At 38.8% G+C, this 14,744-nt stretch overlaps 31 non-coding genes across 31 annotated transcripts; all 31 read left to right on the top strand.

The window, feature by feature from the left end:
• The first annotated feature begins 500 nt into the window (after positions 1 to 500).
• Trnat-agu (transfer RNA threonine (anticodon AGU)) lies at positions 501 to 574 on the top strand. Its single transcript has one exon. It is a non-coding gene; the product is annotated as a tRNA-Thr (tRNA).
• Positions 575 to 1,254: 680 nt separating this feature from the next.
• On the top strand, positions 1,255 to 1,328 carry Trnat-agu (transfer RNA threonine (anticodon AGU)). The gene has a single exon. It is a non-coding gene; the product is annotated as a tRNA-Thr (tRNA).
• Positions 1,329 to 1,819: 491 nt separating this feature from the next.
• Positions 1,820 to 1,893, top strand: Trnat-agu (transfer RNA threonine (anticodon AGU)). The gene has a single exon. It is a non-coding gene; the product is annotated as a tRNA-Thr (tRNA).
• A 492-nt stretch (positions 1,894 to 2,385) lies between these two features.
• On the top strand, positions 2,386 to 2,460 carry Trnat-agu (transfer RNA threonine (anticodon AGU)). The gene has a single exon. It is a non-coding gene; the product is annotated as a tRNA-Thr (tRNA).
• Positions 2,461 to 2,575: 115 nt separating this feature from the next.
• On the top strand, positions 2,576 to 2,649 carry Trnat-agu (transfer RNA threonine (anticodon AGU)). The gene has a single exon. It is a non-coding gene; the product is annotated as a tRNA-Thr (tRNA).
• A 490-nt stretch (positions 2,650 to 3,139) lies between these two features.
• Positions 3,140 to 3,213, top strand: Trnat-agu (transfer RNA threonine (anticodon AGU)). Its single transcript has one exon. It is a non-coding gene; the product is annotated as a tRNA-Thr (tRNA).
• Positions 3,214 to 3,514: 301 nt separating this feature from the next.
• On the top strand, positions 3,515 to 3,588 carry Trnat-ggu (transfer RNA threonine (anticodon GGU)). Its single transcript has one exon. It is a non-coding gene; the product is annotated as a tRNA-Thr (tRNA).
• Positions 3,589 to 4,266: 678 nt separating this feature from the next.
• Trnat-agu (transfer RNA threonine (anticodon AGU)) lies at positions 4,267 to 4,340 on the top strand. Its single transcript has one exon. It is a non-coding gene; the product is annotated as a tRNA-Thr (tRNA).
• A 115-nt stretch (positions 4,341 to 4,455) lies between these two features.
• Positions 4,456 to 4,529, top strand: Trnat-agu (transfer RNA threonine (anticodon AGU)). The gene has a single exon. It is a non-coding gene; the product is annotated as a tRNA-Thr (tRNA).
• A 302-nt stretch (positions 4,530 to 4,831) lies between these two features.
• Positions 4,832 to 4,905, top strand: Trnas-aga (transfer RNA serine (anticodon AGA)). Its single transcript has one exon. It is a non-coding gene; the product is annotated as a tRNA-Ser (tRNA).
• Positions 4,906 to 5,207: 302 nt separating this feature from the next.
• On the top strand, positions 5,208 to 5,281 carry Trnat-agu (transfer RNA threonine (anticodon AGU)). The gene has a single exon. It is a non-coding gene; the product is annotated as a tRNA-Thr (tRNA).
• Positions 5,282 to 5,961: 680 nt separating this feature from the next.
• Trnas-aga (transfer RNA serine (anticodon AGA)) lies at positions 5,962 to 6,035 on the top strand. Its single transcript has one exon. It is a non-coding gene; the product is annotated as a tRNA-Ser (tRNA).
• Positions 6,036 to 6,337: 302 nt separating this feature from the next.
• On the top strand, positions 6,338 to 6,411 carry Trnat-agu (transfer RNA threonine (anticodon AGU)). Its single transcript has one exon. It is a non-coding gene; the product is annotated as a tRNA-Thr (tRNA).
• A 493-nt stretch (positions 6,412 to 6,904) lies between these two features.
• On the top strand, positions 6,905 to 6,978 carry Trnat-agu (transfer RNA threonine (anticodon AGU)). The gene has a single exon. It is a non-coding gene; the product is annotated as a tRNA-Thr (tRNA).
• Positions 6,979 to 7,279: 301 nt separating this feature from the next.
• On the top strand, positions 7,280 to 7,353 carry Trnat-agu (transfer RNA threonine (anticodon AGU)). The gene has a single exon. It is a non-coding gene; the product is annotated as a tRNA-Thr (tRNA).
• A 115-nt stretch (positions 7,354 to 7,468) lies between these two features.
• On the top strand, positions 7,469 to 7,542 carry Trnat-agu (transfer RNA threonine (anticodon AGU)). Its single transcript has one exon. It is a non-coding gene; the product is annotated as a tRNA-Thr (tRNA).
• A 304-nt stretch (positions 7,543 to 7,846) lies between these two features.
• Trnat-agu (transfer RNA threonine (anticodon AGU)) lies at positions 7,847 to 7,920 on the top strand. Its single transcript has one exon. It is a non-coding gene; the product is annotated as a tRNA-Thr (tRNA).
• Positions 7,921 to 8,411: 491 nt separating this feature from the next.
• On the top strand, positions 8,412 to 8,485 carry Trnat-agu (transfer RNA threonine (anticodon AGU)). Its single transcript has one exon. It is a non-coding gene; the product is annotated as a tRNA-Thr (tRNA).
• A 305-nt stretch (positions 8,486 to 8,790) lies between these two features.
• Trnat-agu (transfer RNA threonine (anticodon AGU)) lies at positions 8,791 to 8,864 on the top strand. Its single transcript has one exon. It is a non-coding gene; the product is annotated as a tRNA-Thr (tRNA).
• A 681-nt stretch (positions 8,865 to 9,545) lies between these two features.
• Trnat-agu (transfer RNA threonine (anticodon AGU)) lies at positions 9,546 to 9,619 on the top strand. The gene has a single exon. It is a non-coding gene; the product is annotated as a tRNA-Thr (tRNA).
• A 301-nt stretch (positions 9,620 to 9,920) lies between these two features.
• Positions 9,921 to 9,994, top strand: Trnat-agu (transfer RNA threonine (anticodon AGU)). Its single transcript has one exon. It is a non-coding gene; the product is annotated as a tRNA-Thr (tRNA).
• A 115-nt stretch (positions 9,995 to 10,109) lies between these two features.
• Trnat-agu (transfer RNA threonine (anticodon AGU)) lies at positions 10,110 to 10,183 on the top strand. The gene has a single exon. It is a non-coding gene; the product is annotated as a tRNA-Thr (tRNA).
• Positions 10,184 to 10,485: 302 nt separating this feature from the next.
• Positions 10,486 to 10,559, top strand: Trnas-aga (transfer RNA serine (anticodon AGA)). The gene has a single exon. It is a non-coding gene; the product is annotated as a tRNA-Ser (tRNA).
• A 302-nt stretch (positions 10,560 to 10,861) lies between these two features.
• Trnat-agu (transfer RNA threonine (anticodon AGU)) lies at positions 10,862 to 10,935 on the top strand. The gene has a single exon. It is a non-coding gene; the product is annotated as a tRNA-Thr (tRNA).
• Positions 10,936 to 11,428: 493 nt separating this feature from the next.
• Positions 11,429 to 11,502, top strand: Trnat-agu (transfer RNA threonine (anticodon AGU)). Its single transcript has one exon. It is a non-coding gene; the product is annotated as a tRNA-Thr (tRNA).
• Positions 11,503 to 11,804: 302 nt separating this feature from the next.
• Trnat-agu (transfer RNA threonine (anticodon AGU)) lies at positions 11,805 to 11,878 on the top strand. The gene has a single exon. It is a non-coding gene; the product is annotated as a tRNA-Thr (tRNA).
• A 491-nt stretch (positions 11,879 to 12,369) lies between these two features.
• On the top strand, positions 12,370 to 12,443 carry Trnat-agu (transfer RNA threonine (anticodon AGU)). Its single transcript has one exon. It is a non-coding gene; the product is annotated as a tRNA-Thr (tRNA).
• Positions 12,444 to 12,748: 305 nt separating this feature from the next.
• On the top strand, positions 12,749 to 12,822 carry Trnat-agu (transfer RNA threonine (anticodon AGU)). The gene has a single exon. It is a non-coding gene; the product is annotated as a tRNA-Thr (tRNA).
• Positions 12,823 to 13,503: 681 nt separating this feature from the next.
• Positions 13,504 to 13,577, top strand: Trnat-agu (transfer RNA threonine (anticodon AGU)). Its single transcript has one exon. It is a non-coding gene; the product is annotated as a tRNA-Thr (tRNA).
• A 301-nt stretch (positions 13,578 to 13,878) lies between these two features.
• On the top strand, positions 13,879 to 13,952 carry Trnat-ggu (transfer RNA threonine (anticodon GGU)). The gene has a single exon. It is a non-coding gene; the product is annotated as a tRNA-Thr (tRNA).
• Positions 13,953 to 14,630: 678 nt separating this feature from the next.
• Trnat-agu (transfer RNA threonine (anticodon AGU)) lies at positions 14,631 to 14,704 on the top strand. Its single transcript has one exon. It is a non-coding gene; the product is annotated as a tRNA-Thr (tRNA).
• The last annotated feature ends 40 nt before the right edge of the window (positions 14,705 to 14,744 follow it).

Here is a 14,744-nt window from a genome sequence, read left to right on the forward strand (position 1 = left end):
GTCGGTGCCCTGATGCAGAAGTGTAGTCACATTTTTTATGAAAACAGACATCAATTAAAAGAGCTCTTTTAGTAAAATTTATAGCTTTTCATTTGGGACGTAAATTCGAACACAGTGGAATCGGGACGCCTTGGCTTAGTTGGTTAAAGCGCCTGTCAAGTAAACAGGAGATCACGAGTTCGAATCTCGTCGGTGCTTCTTATGTAGATGTGTGGTCAGATTTTTTATGAAAACATACATGAATTAAAAGAGCTCATTAGTAAAATTTAAAGCATGACATTTGGAATCGTAATTCGAACCCTATGGCATCGAGGCGCCGTGGCTAAGTTGGTTATAGAGCCTGTCTAGTGACCAGGAGGTAATGATTTAGAATCTCGTCGGTGGATTTGTTATAGAAGTATGGTCACTTTTTATAGAAAATTAACATCAATTAAAAGAGCTATTTAAGTAAAATTTAAAGATATTCATTCGGAATCGTAATTCGAATCGAATGGAATCGAGGCGCCGTGGCTTAGTTGGTTAAAGCGCCTGTCTAGTAAACAGGAGATCACGAGTTCGAATCTCGTCGGTGCCTCTCATGTAGAAGTGTGGTCACATTTTTTATGAAAACAGACATCAATTAAAAGAGCTCTTTTAGTAAAATTTATAGCTCTTCATTTTTGACGGAAATTCGAACGCAGTGGAATCGAGGCGCCGTGGCTTAGGTGGTTAAAGCGCCTGTCTAGTAAACAGGAAATTATGAATTCGATTCTCGTCGGTGCCTCTCATGTAGAAGTGTGGTCAAATTTTTTATGAAAACAGACATGAATTAAAAGAGCTCTTTTAGTAAAAGTTAGAGCTTTTCATTTGGGATAGATATTCGAACCCATTGGAATCGAGGCGCCGTGGATTAGTTGGTTCAAGCGCCTGTCTAGTAAACAGGTGATCACGAGTTCGAGTCTCGTCGGTGCCTCTTATGTAGAAGTGTGGTGAGATTTTTTATGAAAACATACATGAATTTAAAGAGCTCATTAGTAAAATTTAAAGCATGACATTTGGAATCGTAATTCGAATCCTATCTCATCGAGGCGCCGTGGCTAAGTTGGTTATAGCGCCTGTCTAGTGACCAGGAGGTAATGATTTAGAATCTCGTCGGTGCCTTTCTTATAGAAGTATGGTCACTTTTTAAAGAAAATTAACATCAATTAAAAGAGCTATTTAAAAAAAATTTAAAGATTTTCATTTGGAATCGTAATTCGAATCGAATGGAATCGAGGCGCCGTGGCTTAGTTGGTTAAAGCGCCTGTCTAGTAAACAGGAGATCACGAGTTCGAATCTCGTCGGTGCCTCTCATGTAGAAGTGTGGTCACACTTTTTATGAAAACAAACATCAATTAAAAGAGCCCTTTTAGTAAAAGTTAGATCTTTTCATTTGGGATAGAAATTCGAACCCACTTGAATCGAGGCGCCGTGGCGTAGTTGGTTAAAGCGCCTGTCTAGTAAACAGGAGATCACTAGTTCGTGTCTCGTCGGTGCCTCTTATGTAGAAGTGTGGTGATATTTTTTATGAAAACATACATGAATTAAAAGAGCTCATTAGTAAAATTTAAAGCATGACAATTGGAATCGTAATTCGAACCCTATGGCATCGAGGCGCCGTGGCTAATTTGGTTATAGCGCCTGTCTAGTGACCAGGAGGTAATGATTTAGAATCTCGTCGGTGCCTTTCTTATAGAAGTATGGTCACTTTTTTAAGAAAATTAACATCAATTAAAAGAGCTATTTTAGTAAAATTTAAAGATTTTCATTTGGAATCGTAATTCGAATCGAATGGAATCGCGGCGCAATGGCTTAGTTGGTTAAAGCGCCTGTCTAGTAAACAGGAGATCACGAGTTCGAATCTCGTCGGTGCCTCTCAAGTAGAAGTGTGGTCACATTTTTTATGAAAACAGACATCAATTAAAAGAGCTCTTTTAGTAAAATTTATAGCTCTTCATTTGGGACGGAAATTCGAACGCAGTGGAATCGAGGCGCCGTGGCATAGTTGGTTAAAGCACCTGTCTAGTAAACAGGAGATCACGAGGTCGAATCTCGTCGGTGCCTCTCATGTAGGCGTGTGGTCACACTTTTTATGAAAACAGAGATCAATTAAAAGAGCTATTTTAGTAAAATTTATCGCTCTTCATTTGGGACGGAAATTCGAACGCAGTGGAATCGAGGCGCCGTGGCTTAGTTGGGTAAAGCGCCTTTCTAGTAAACTGGAGACCACGAGTTCGAATCTCGTCGGTGCCCTCGTGCAGAAAGTGTAGTCACATTTTTTATGAAAACAGACATCAATTAAAAGAGCTCTTTTAGTAAAATTTATAGCTTTTCATTTGGGACGTAAATTCGAACACAGTGGAATCGGGACGCCTTGGCTTAGTTGGTTAAAGCGCCTGTCTAGTAAACAGGAGATCACGAGTTCGAATCTCGTCGGTGCCTCTCATGTAGAAGTGTGGTCACACTTTTTATGAAAACAAACATCAATTAAAAGAGCTCTTTTAGTAAAACTTAGAGCTTTTCATTTGGGATAGAAATTCGAACTCATTGGAATCGAGGCGCCGCGGCTTAGTTGGTTAAAGCGCCTGTCTAGTAAACAGGAGATCACGAGTTCGAATCTCGTCGGTGACTCTTATGTAGAAGTGTGGTCACACTTTTTATGAAAACATACATGAATTAAAAGAGCTCATTAGTAAAATTTAAAGCATGACATTTGGAATCGTAATTCGAACCCTATGGCATCGAGGCGCCGTGGTAATTTGGTTATAGCGCCTTTCTAGTGACCAGGAGGTAATGATTTAGAATCTCGTCGGTGCCTTTCTTATAGAAGTATGGTCACTTTTTTAAGAAAATTAACACCAATTAAAAGAGCTATTTTAAAAAAAATTTAAATATTTTCATTTGGAATCGTAATTAGAATCGAATGGAATCGAGGCGTCGTGGCTTAGTTGTTAAAGCGCCTCTCTAGTAAACAGGAGATCACGAGTTCGAATCTCGTCGGTGCCTCTCATGTAGAAGTGTGGTCAAATTTTTTATGAAAACAGACATCAATTAAAAGAGCTCTTTTAGTAAAAGTTAGAGCTTTTCATTTGGGATAGAAATTCGAACACGTTGGAATCAAGGCGCCGTGGCTTAGTTGGTTAAAGCGCCTGTCTAGTAAACAGGAGATTACCAGTTCGAATCTCGTCGGTGCCTGTTATGTAGAAGTGTGGTCACATTTTTTATGAAAACACACATCAATTAAAAGAGCTCATTAGTAAAAATTAAAGCATGACATTTGGAATCGTAATTCGAACCCTAGGGCATCGAGGCGCCGTGGCTAAGTTGGTTATAGCGCCTGTCTAGTGACCAGGAGGTAATGATTTAGAATCTCGTCGGTGCCTTTCTTATAGAAGTATGGTCACTTTTTTAGAAAATTAACATCAATTAAAAGAGCTATTTTAGTAAAATTTAAAGATTTTCATTTGGAATCGTAATTCGAATCGAATGGAATCGAGGCGCCGTGGCTTAGTTGGTTAAAGCGCCTTTCTGGTAAACAGGAGACGAAGAGTTCGAATCTCGTCGGTGCCTCTCATGCAGAAGTGTAGTCACATTTTTTATGAAAACAGACATCAATTAAAAGAGCTCTTTTGGTAAAATTTATAGCTTTTCATTTGGGACGTAAATTCGAACACAGTGGAATCGGGACGCCGTGGCTTAGTTGGTTAAAGCGCCTGTCTAGTAAACATGATTCACGAGTTCGAATCTCGTCGATGCCTCTTATGTAGAAGTGTGGTCAGAATTTTTATGAAAACATACATCAATTAAAAGAGCTCATTAGTAAAATTTAAAGCATGACATTTGGAATCGTAATTCGAACCCTATGGCATCGAGGCGCCGTGGCTTAGTTGGTTAAAGCGCCTGTCTAGTAAACAGGAGATGTAGAGTTCGGATCTCGTCGGTGCCTCTTAAGTAGAAGTGTGGTCATATTTTTTATGAAAACATACATCAATTAAAAGAGCTCATTAGTAAAGTTTAAAGCATGACATTTGGAATCGTAACTCGAACCCTATGGCATCGAGGCGCCGTTGCTAAGTTGGTTATAGCGCCTGTCTAGTGACCAGGAGGTAATGATTTAGAATCTCGTCGGTGCCTTTCTTATAGAAGTATGGTCACTTTTTTAAGAAAATTAACATCAATTAAAAGAGCTATTTTAGTAAAATTTAAAGATTTTCATTTGGAATAGTAATTCGAATCGAATGGAATCGAGGCGCCGTGGCCTAGTTGGTTAAAGCGCCTGTCTAGTAAACAGGAGATCACGAGTTCGAATCTCGTCGGTGCCTCTCATGCAGAAGTGTAGTCACATTTTTTATGAAAACAGACATCAATTAAAAGAGCTCTTTTAGTAAAATTTATAGCTTTTCATTTGGGACGTAAATTCCAACCCAGTTGAATCGGGGCGCCGTGGCTTAGTTGGTTAAAGCGCCTGGCTAGTAAACAGGAGATCACGAGTTCGAATCTCGTCGGTGCCTCTTATGTAGAAGTGTGGTCAAATTTTTTATGAAAACATACATCAATTAAAAGAGCTCATTAGTAAAATTTAAAGCATGACATTTGGAATCGTAATTCGAACCCTATGGCATCGAGGCGCCGTGGCTAAGTTGGTTATAGCGCCTGTCTAGTGACCAGGAGGTAATGATTTAGAATCTCGTCGGTGCCTTTCTTATAGAAGTATGGTCACTTTTTTAAGAAAATTAACATGAATTAAAAGAGCTATTTTAGTAAAATTTAAAGATTTTCATTTGAAATCGTAATTCGAATCGAATGGAATCGAGGCGCCGTGGCTAAGTTGGTTAAAGCGCCTGTCTAGAAAACTGGAGATCACGAGTTCGAATCTCGTCGGTGCCTCTTATGTAGATGTGTGGTCAGATTTTTTATGAAAACATACATGAATTAAAAGAGCTCATTAGTAAAATTTAAAGCATGACATTTGGAATCGTAATTCGAACTCTATGGCATCGAGGCGCCGTGGCTAAGTTGGTTATAGAGCCTGTCTAGTGACCAGGAGGTAATGATTTAGAATCTCGTCGGTGGATTTCTTATAGAAGTATGGTCACTTTTTATAGAAAATTAACATCAATTAAAAGAGCTATTTAAGTAAAATTTAAAGATATTCATTCGGAATCGTAATTCGAATCGAATGGAATCGAGGCGCCGTGGCTTAGTTGGTTAAAGCGCCTTTCTAGTAAACAGGAGATCACGAGTTCGAATCTCGTCGGTGCCTCTCATGTAGAAGTGTGGTCACATTTTTTATGAAAACAGACATCAATTAAAAGAGCTCTTTTAGTAAAATTTATAGCTCTTCATTTTTGACGGAAATTCGAACGCAGTGGAATCGAGGCGCCTTGGCTTAATTGGTTAAAGCGCCTGTCTAGTAAACAGGAGATCACGAATTCGAATCTCGTCGGTGCCTCTAATGTAGAAGTGTGGTCAAACTTTTTATGAAAACAAACATCAATTAAAATAGCTCTTTTAGTAAAAGTTAGAGCTTTTCATTTGGGATAGAAATTCGAACCCATTTGAATCGAGGCGCCGTGGCTTAGGTGGTTAAAGCGCCTGTCTAGTAAACAGGAAATTATGAATTCGATTCTCGTCGGTGCCTCTCATGTAGAAGTGTGGTCAAATTTTTTATGAAAACAGACATCAATTAAAAGAGCTCATTAGTAGAATTTAAAGCATGACATTTGGAATCGTAATTCGAACCCTATGGCATCGAGGCGCCGTGGCTAAGTTGGTTATAGCGCCTGTCTAGTGACCAGGAGGTAATGATTTAGAATCTCGTCGGTGCCTTTCTTATAGAAGTATGGTCACTTTTTTAAGAAAATTAACATGAATTAAAAGAGCTATTTTAGTAAAATTTAAAGATTTTCATTTGAAATCGTAATTCGAATCGAATGGAATCGAGGCGCCGTGGCTAAGTTGGTTAAAGCGCCTGTCTAGAAAACAGGAGATCACGAGTTCGAATCTCGTCGGTGCCTCTTATGTAGATGTGTGGTCAGATTTTTTATGAAAACATACATGAATTAAAAGAGCTCATTAGTAAAATTTAAAGCATGACATTTGGAATCGTAATTCGAACTCTATGGCATCGAGGCGCCGTGGCTAAGTTGGTTATAGAGCCTGTCTAGTGACCAGGAGGTAATGATTTAGAATCTCGTCGGTGGATTTCTTATAGAAGTATGGTCACTTTTTATAGAAAATTAACATCAATTAAAAGAGCTATTTAAGTAAAATTTAAAGATATTCATTCGGAATCGTAATTCGAATCGAATGGAATCGAGGCGCCGTGGCTTAGTTGGTTAAAGCGCCTTTCTAGTAAACAGGAGATCACGAGTTCGAATCTCGTCGGTGCCTCTCATGTAGAAGTGTGGTCACATTTTTTATGAAAACAGACATCAATTAAAAGAGCTCTTTTAGTAAAATTTATAGCTCTTCATTTTTGACGGAAATTCGAACGCAGTGGAATCGAGGCGCCTTGGCTTAATTGGTTAAAGCGCCTGTCTAGTAAACAGGAGATCACGAATTCGAATCTCGTCGGTGCCTCTAATGTAGAAGTGTGGTCAAACTTTTTATGAAAACAAACATCAATTAAAATAGCTCTTTTAGTAAAAGTTAGAGCTTTTCATTTGGGATAGAAATTCGAACCCATTTGAATCGAGGCGCCGTGGCTTAGGTGGTTAAAGCGCCTGTCTAGTAAACAGGAAATTATGAATTCGATTCTCGTCGGTGCCTCTCATGTAGAAGTGTGGTCAAATTTTTTATGAAAACAGACATGAATTAAAAGAGCTCTTTTAGTAAAAGTTAGAGCTTTTCATTTGGGATAGATATTCGAACCCATTGGAATCGAGGCGCCGTGGCTTAGTTGGTTCAAGCGCCTGTCTAGTAAACAGGTGATCACGAGTTCGAGTCTCGTCGGTGCCTCTTATGTAGAAGTGTGGTGAGATTTTTTATGAAAACATACATGAATTTAAAGAGCTCATTAGTAAAATTTAAAGCATGACATTTGGAATCGTAATTCGAATCCTATCTCATCGAGGCGCCGTGGCTAAGTTGGTTATAGCGCCTGTCTAGTGACCAGGAGGTAATGATTTAGAATCTCGTCGGTGCCTTTCTTATAGAAGTATGGTCACTTTTTAAAGAAAATTAACATCAATTAAAAGAGCTATTTAAAAAAAATTAAAGATTTTCATTTGGAATCGTAATTCGAATCGAATGGAATCGAGGCGCCGTGGCTTAGTTGGTTAAAGCGCCTGTCTAGTAAACAGGAGATCACGAGTTCGAATCTCGTCGGTGCCTCTCATGTAGAAGTGTGGTCACACTTTTTATGAAAACAAACATCAATTAAAAGAGCCCTTTTAGTAAAAGTTAGAGCTTTTCATTTGGGATAGAAATTTGAACCCACTTGAATCTAGGCGCCGTGTCTTAGTTGGTTAGAGCGCCTGTCTAGTAAACAGGAGATCACGAGTTCGAGTCTCGTCGGTGCCTCTTATGTAGAAGTGTGGTGAGATTTTTTATGAAAACATACATCAATTAAAAGAGCTCATTAGTAGAATTTAAAGCATGACATTTGGAATCGTAATTCGAACCCTATGGCATCGAGGCGCCGTGGCTAAGTTGGTTATAGCGCCTGTCTAGTGACCAGGAGGTAATGATTTAGAATCTCGTCGGTGCCTTTCTTATAGAAGTATGGTCACTTTTTAAAGAAAATTAACATCAATTAAAAGAGCTATTTTAAAAAAAAACTTGAAGACTTTCATTTGGAATCGTAATTCGAATCGAATGGAATCGAGGCGCCGTGGCTTAGTTGGTTAAAGCGCCTGTCTAGTAAACAGGAGATCACGAGTTCGAATCTCGTCGGTGCCTCTCATGTAGAAGTGTGGTCACATTTTTTATGAAAACAGACATCAATTAAAAGAGCTCTTTTAGTAAAATTTATAGCTCTTCATTTGGGACGGAAATTCGAACACAGTGGAATCGAGGCGCCGTGGCTTAGTTGGTTCAAGCGCCTGTATAGTAAACAGGAGATCACGCTTTCGAATCTCGTTGGTGCCTCTTATGTAGAAGTGTGGTCAGATTTTTTATGAAAACATACATCAATTAAAAGAGCTCATTAGTAAAATTTAAAGCATGACATTTGGAATCGTAATTCGAACCCTATGGCATCGAGGCGCCGTGGCTAAGTTGGTTATAGCGCCTGTCTAGTGACAAGGAGGTAATGATTTACAATCTCGTCGGTGCCTTTCTTATAGAAGTAGGGTCACTTTTTAAAGAAAACTAACATCAATTAAAAGAGCTATTTTAGTAAAATTTAAAGATTTTCATTTTGAATCGTAATTCGAATCGAATGGAATCGAGGCGCCGTGGCTAAGTTGGTTATAGCGCCTGTCTAGTAAACAGGACATCATGAGTTCGATTCTCGTCGGTGCCTCTCATTAGGAAGTGTGGTCAAATATTTTATGAAAACAGACTTCAATTAAAAGAGCTCTTTTAGTAAAAGTTAGAGCTTTTCATTTGGGATAGAAATTCGAACCCATTTTAGTCGAGGCCCCGTGGCTTAGATGGTTAAAGCGCCTGTCTAGTAAACAGGAGATCACGAGTTCGAATTTCGTTGGTGCCTCTCATGTCGAATTATGGTTAAATTTTTTTATTTAACAATACTTGAACTGAAAGAGCTCTTTTAGTAAAATATGAAGCATGACATTTGGATTCGTAATTCGAACCGAATGGAATCGAGGCGCCGTGGCTTAGTTGGTTAAAGCGCCTTTCTAGTAAACAGGAGATCACGAGATCGAATCTCGTCGGTGCCTCTCATGTAGAAGTGTGGTCACATTTTTTATGAAAACAGATAGCAACTAAAAGAGCTATTTTAGTAAAAGTTAGAGCTTTTCATTTGGGATAGAAATTCGAACTCATTGGAATCGCGGCGCCGCGGCTTAGTTGGTTAAAGCGCCTGTCTAGTAAACATGAGATCACGAGTTCGAATCTCGTCGGTGACTCTTATGTAGAAGTGTGGTCACACTTTTTATGAAAACATACATGAATTAAAAGAGCTCATTAGTAAAATTTAAAGCATGACATTTGGAATCGTAATTCGAACCCTATGGCATCGAGGCGCCGTGGTTAATTTGGTTATAGCGCCTTTCTAGTGACCAGGAGGTAATGATTTAGAATCTCGTCGGTGCCTTTCTTATAGAAGTATGGTCACTTTTTTAAGAAAATTAACACCAATTAAAAGAGCTATTTTAAAAAAAATTTAAATATTTTCATTTGGAATCGTAATTAGAATCGAATGGAATCGAGGCGTCGTGGCTTGGTTGGTTAAAGCGCCTCTCTAGTAAACAGGAGATCACGAGTTCGAATCTCGTCGGTGCCTCTCATGTAGAAGTGTGGTCAACTTTTTTATGAAAACAGACATCAATTAAAAGAGCTCTTTTAGTAAAAGTTAGAGCTTTTCATTTGGGATAGAAATTCGAACATGTTGGAATCAAGGCGCCGTGGCTTAGTTGGTTAAAGCGCCTGTCTAGTAAACAGGAGATTACCAGTTCGAATCTCGTCGGTGCCTGTTATGTAGAAGTGTGGTCACATTTTTTATGAAAACACACATCAATTAAAAGAGCTCATTAGTAAAAATTAAAGCATGACATTTGGAATCGTAATTCGAACCCTAGGGCATCGAGGCGCCGTGGCTAAGTTGGTTATAGCGCCTGTCTAGTGACCAGGAGGTAATGATTTAGAATCTCGTCGGTGCCTTTCTTATAGAAGTATGGTCACTTTTTTAGAAAATTAACATCAATTAAAAGAGCTATTTTAGTAAAATTTAAAGATTTTCATTTGGAATCGTAATTCGAATCGAATGGAATCGAGGCGCCGTGGCCTAGTTGGTTAAAGCGCCTGTCTAGTAAACAGGAGATCACGAGTTCGAATCTCGTCGGTGCCTCTCATGCAGAAGTGTAGTCACATTTTTTATGAAAACAGACATCAATTAAAAGAGCTCTTTTAGTAAAATTTATAGCTTTTCATTTGGGACGTAAATTCCAACCCAGTTGAATCGGGGCGCCGTGGCTTAGTTGGTTAAAGCGCCTGGCTAGTAAACAGGAGATCACGAGTTCGAATCTCGTCGGTGCCTCTTATGTAGAAGTGTGGTCAAATTTTTTATGAAAACATACATCAATTAAAAGAGCTCATTAGTAAAATTTAAAGCATGACATTTGGAATCGTAATTCGAACCCTATGGCATCGAGGCGCCGTGGCTAAGTTGGTTATAGCGCCTGTCTAGTGACCAGGAGGTAATGATTTAGAATCTCGTCGGTGCCTTTCTTATAGAAGTATGGTCACTTTTTTAAGAAAATTAGCATGAATTAAAAGAGCTATTTTAGTAAAATTTAAAGATTTTCATTTGAAATCGTAATTCGAATCGAATGGAATCGAGGCGCCGTGGCTAAGTTGGTTAAAGCGCCTGTCTAGAAAACAGGAGATCACGAGTTCGAATCTCGTCGGTGCCTCTTATGTAGATGTGTGGTCAGATTTTTTATGAAAACATACATGAATTAAAAGAGCTCATTAGTAAAATTTAAAGCATGACATTTGGAATCGTAATTCGAACTCTATGGCATCGAGGCGCCGTGGCTAAGTTGGTTATAGAGCCTGTCTAGTGACCAGGAGGTAATGATTTAGAATCTCGTCGGTGGATTTCTTATAGAAGTATGGTCACTTTTTATAGAAAATTAACATCAATTAAAAGAGCTATTTAAGTAAAATTTAAAGATATTCATTCGGAATCGTAATTCGAATCGAATGGAATCGAGGCGCCGTGGCTTAGTTGGTTAAAGCGCCTTTCTAGTAAACAGGAGATCACGAGTTCGAATCTCGTCGGTGCCTCTCATGTAGAAGTGTGGTCACATTTTTTATGAAAACAGACATCAATTAAAAGAGCTCTTTTAGTAAAATTTATAGCTCTTCATTTTTGACGGAAATTCGAACGCAGTGGAATCGAGGCGCCTTGGCTTAATTGGTTAAAGCGCCTGTCTAGTAAACAGGAGATCACGAATTCGAATCTCGTCGGTGCCTCTAATGTAGAAGTGTGGTCAAACTTTTTATGAAAACAAACATCAATTAAAATAGCTCTTTTAGTAAAAGTTAGAGCTTTTCATTTGGGATAGAAATTCGAACCCATTTGAATCGAGGCGCCGTGGCTTAGGTGGTTAAAGCGCCTGTCTAGTAAACAGGAAATTATGAATTCGTTTCTCGTCGGTGCCTCTCATGTAGAAGTGTGGTCAAATTTTTTATGAAAACAGACATGAATTAAAAGAGCTCTTTTAGTAAAAGTTAGAGCTTTTCATTTGGGATAGATATTCGAACCCATTGGAATCGAGGCGCCGTGGCTTAGTTGGTTCAAGCGCCTGTCTAGTAAACAGGTGATCACGAGTTCGAGTCTCGTCGGTGCCTCTTATGTAGAAGTGTGGTGAGATTTTTTATGAAAACATACATGAATTTAAAGAGCTCATTAGTAAAATTTAAAGCATGACATTTGGAATCGTAATTCGAATCCTATCTCATCGAGGCGCCGTGGCTAAGTTGGTTATAGCGCCTGTCTAGTGACCAGGAGGTAATGATTTAGAATCTCGTCGGTGCCTTTCTTATAGAAGTATGGTCACTTTTTAAAGAAAATTAACATCAATTAAAAGAGCTATTTAAAAAAAATTTAAAGATTTTCATTTGGAATCGTAATTCGAATCGAATGGAATCGAGGCGCCGTGGCTTATTTGGTTAAAGCGCCTGTCTAGTAAACAGGAGATCACGAGTTCGAATCTCGTCGGTGCCTCTCATGTAGAAGTGTGGTCACATTTTTTATGAAAACAGACATCAATTAAAAGAGCTCTTTTAGTAAAATTTATAGCTCTTCATTTGGGACGGAAATTCGAACACAGTGGAATCGAGGCGCCGTGGCTTAGTTGGTTCAAGCGCCTGTATAGTAAACAGGAGATCACGCTTTCGAATCTCGTTGGTGCCTCTTATGGAGAAGTGTGGTCAGATTTTTTATGAAAACATACATCAATTAAAAGAGCTCATTAGTAAAATTTAAAGCATGACATTTGGAATCGTAATTCGAACCCTATGGCATCGAGGCGCCGTGGCTAAGTTGGTTATAGCGCCTGTCTAGTGACAAGGAGGTAATGATTTACAATCTCGTCGGTGCCTTTCTTATAGAAGTAGGGTCACTTTTTAAAGAAAACTAACATCAATTAAAAGAGCTATTTTAGTAAAATTTAAAGATTTTCATTTTGAATCGTAATTCGAATCGAATGGAATCGAGGCGCCGTGGCTAAGTTGGTTATAGCGCCTGTCTAGTAAACAGGACATCATGAGTTCGATTCTCGTCGGTGCCTCTCATTAGGAAGTGTGGTCAAATATTTTATGAAAACAGACTTCAATTAAAAGAGCTCTTTTAGTAAAAGTTAGAGCTTTTCATTTGGGATAGAAATTCGAACCCATTTTAGTCGAGGCCCCGTGGCTTAGATGGTTAAAGCGCCTGTCTAGTAAACAGAAGATCACGAGTTCGAATTTCGTTGGTGCCTCTCATGTCGAATTATGGTTAAATTTTTTTATTTAACAATACTTGAACTGAAAGAGCTCTTTTAGTAAAATATGAAGCATGACATTTGGATTCGTAATTCGAACCGAATGGAATCGAGGCGCCGTGGCTTAGTTGGTTAAAGCGCCTTTCTAGTAAACAGGAGATCACGAGATCGAATCTCGTCGGTGCCTCTCATGTAGAAGTGTGGTCACATTTTTTATGAAAACAGATAGCAACTAAAAGAGCTATTTTAGTAAAAGTTAGAGCTTTTCATTTGGGATAGAAATTCGAACTCATTGGAATCGCGGCGCCGCGGCTTAGTTGGTTAAAGCGCCTGTCTAGTAAACATGAGATCACGAGTTCGAATCTCGTCGGTGACTCTTATGTAGAAGTGTGGTCACACTTTTTATGAAAACATACATGAATTAAAAGAGCTCATTAGTAAAATTTAAAGCATGACATTTGGAATCGTAATTCGAACCCTATGGCATCGAGGCGCCGTGGTTAATTTGGTTATAGCGCCTTTCTAGTGACCAGGAGGTAATGATTTAGAATCTCGTCGGTGCCTTTCTTATAGAAGTATGGTCACTTTTTTAAGAAAATTAACACCAATTAAAAGAGCTATTTTAAAAAAAATTTAAATATTTTCATTTGGAATCGTAATTAGAATCGAATGGAATCGAGGCGTCGTGGCTTGGTTGGTTAAAGCGCCTCTCTAGTAAACAGGAGATCACGAGTTCGAATCTCGTCGGTGCCTCTCATGTAGAAGTGTGGTCAACTTTTTTATGAAAACAGACATCAATTAAAAGAGCTCTTTTAGTAAAAGTTAGAGCTTTTCATTTGGGATAGAAATTCGAACACGTTGGAATCAAGGCGCCGTGGCTTAGTTGGTTAAAGCGCCTGTCTAGTAAACAGGAGATTACCAGTTCGAATCTCGTCGGTGCCTGTTATGTAGAAGTGTGGTCACATTTTTTATGAAAACACACATCAATTAAAAGAGCTCATTAGTAAAAATTAAAGCATGACATTTGGAATCGTAATTCGAACCCTAGGGCATCGATGCGCCGTGGCTAAGTTGGTTATAGCGCCTGTCTAGTGACCAGGAGGTAATGATTTAGAATCTCGTCGGTGCCTTTCTTATAGAAGTATGGTCACTTTTTTAGAAAATTAACATCAATTAAAAGAGCTATTTTAGTAAAATTTAAAGATTTTCATTTGGAATCGTAATTCGAATCGAATGGAATCGAGGCGCCGTGGCTTAGTTGGTTAAAGCGCCTTTCTGGTAAACAGGAGACGAAGAGTTCGAATCTCGTCGGTGCCTCTCATGCAGAAGTGTAGTCACATTTTTTATGAAAACAGACATCAATTAAAAGAGCTCTTTTGGTAAAATTTATAGCTTTTCATTTGGGACGTAAATTCGAACACAGTGGAATCGGGACGCCGTGGCTTAGTTGGTTAAAGCGCCTGTCTAGTAAACATGATTCACGAGTTCGAATCTCGTCGATGCCTCTTATGTAGAAGTGTGGTCAGAATTTTTATGAAAACATACATCAATTAAAAGAGCTCATTAGTAAAATTTAAAGCATGACATTTGGAATCGTAATTCGAACCCTATGGCATCGAGGCGCCGTGGCTTAGTTGGTTAAAGCGCCTGTCTAGTAAACAGGAGATGTAGAGTTCGGATCTCGTCGGTGCCTCTTAAGTAGAAGTGTGGTCATATTTTTGATGAAAACATACATCAATTAAAAGAGCTCATTAGTAAAGTTTAAAGCATGACATTTGGAATCGTAACTCGAACCCTATGGCATCGAGGCGCCGTTGCTAAGTTGGTTATAGCGCCTGTCTAGTGACCAGGAGGTAATGATTTAGAATCTCGTCGGTGCCTTTCTTATAGAAGTATGGTCACTTTTTTAAGAAAATTAACATCAATTAAAAGAGCTATTTTAGTAAAATTTAAAGATTTTCATTTGGAATAGTAATTCGAATCGAATGGAATCGAGGCGCCGTGGCCTAGTTGGTTAAAGCGCCTGTCTAGTAAACAGGAGATCACGAGTTCGAATCTCGTCGGTGCCTCTCATGCAGAAGTGTAGTCACATTTTTTATGAAAACAGAC

The sequence above is a fragment of the Argiope bruennichi genome, chromosome 1 (assembly GCF_947563725.1).
Source record: "Argiope bruennichi chromosome 1, qqArgBrue1.1, whole genome shotgun sequence".
Lineage (NCBI taxonomy): Eukaryota > Metazoa > Arthropoda > Arachnida > Araneae > Araneidae > Argiope > Argiope bruennichi.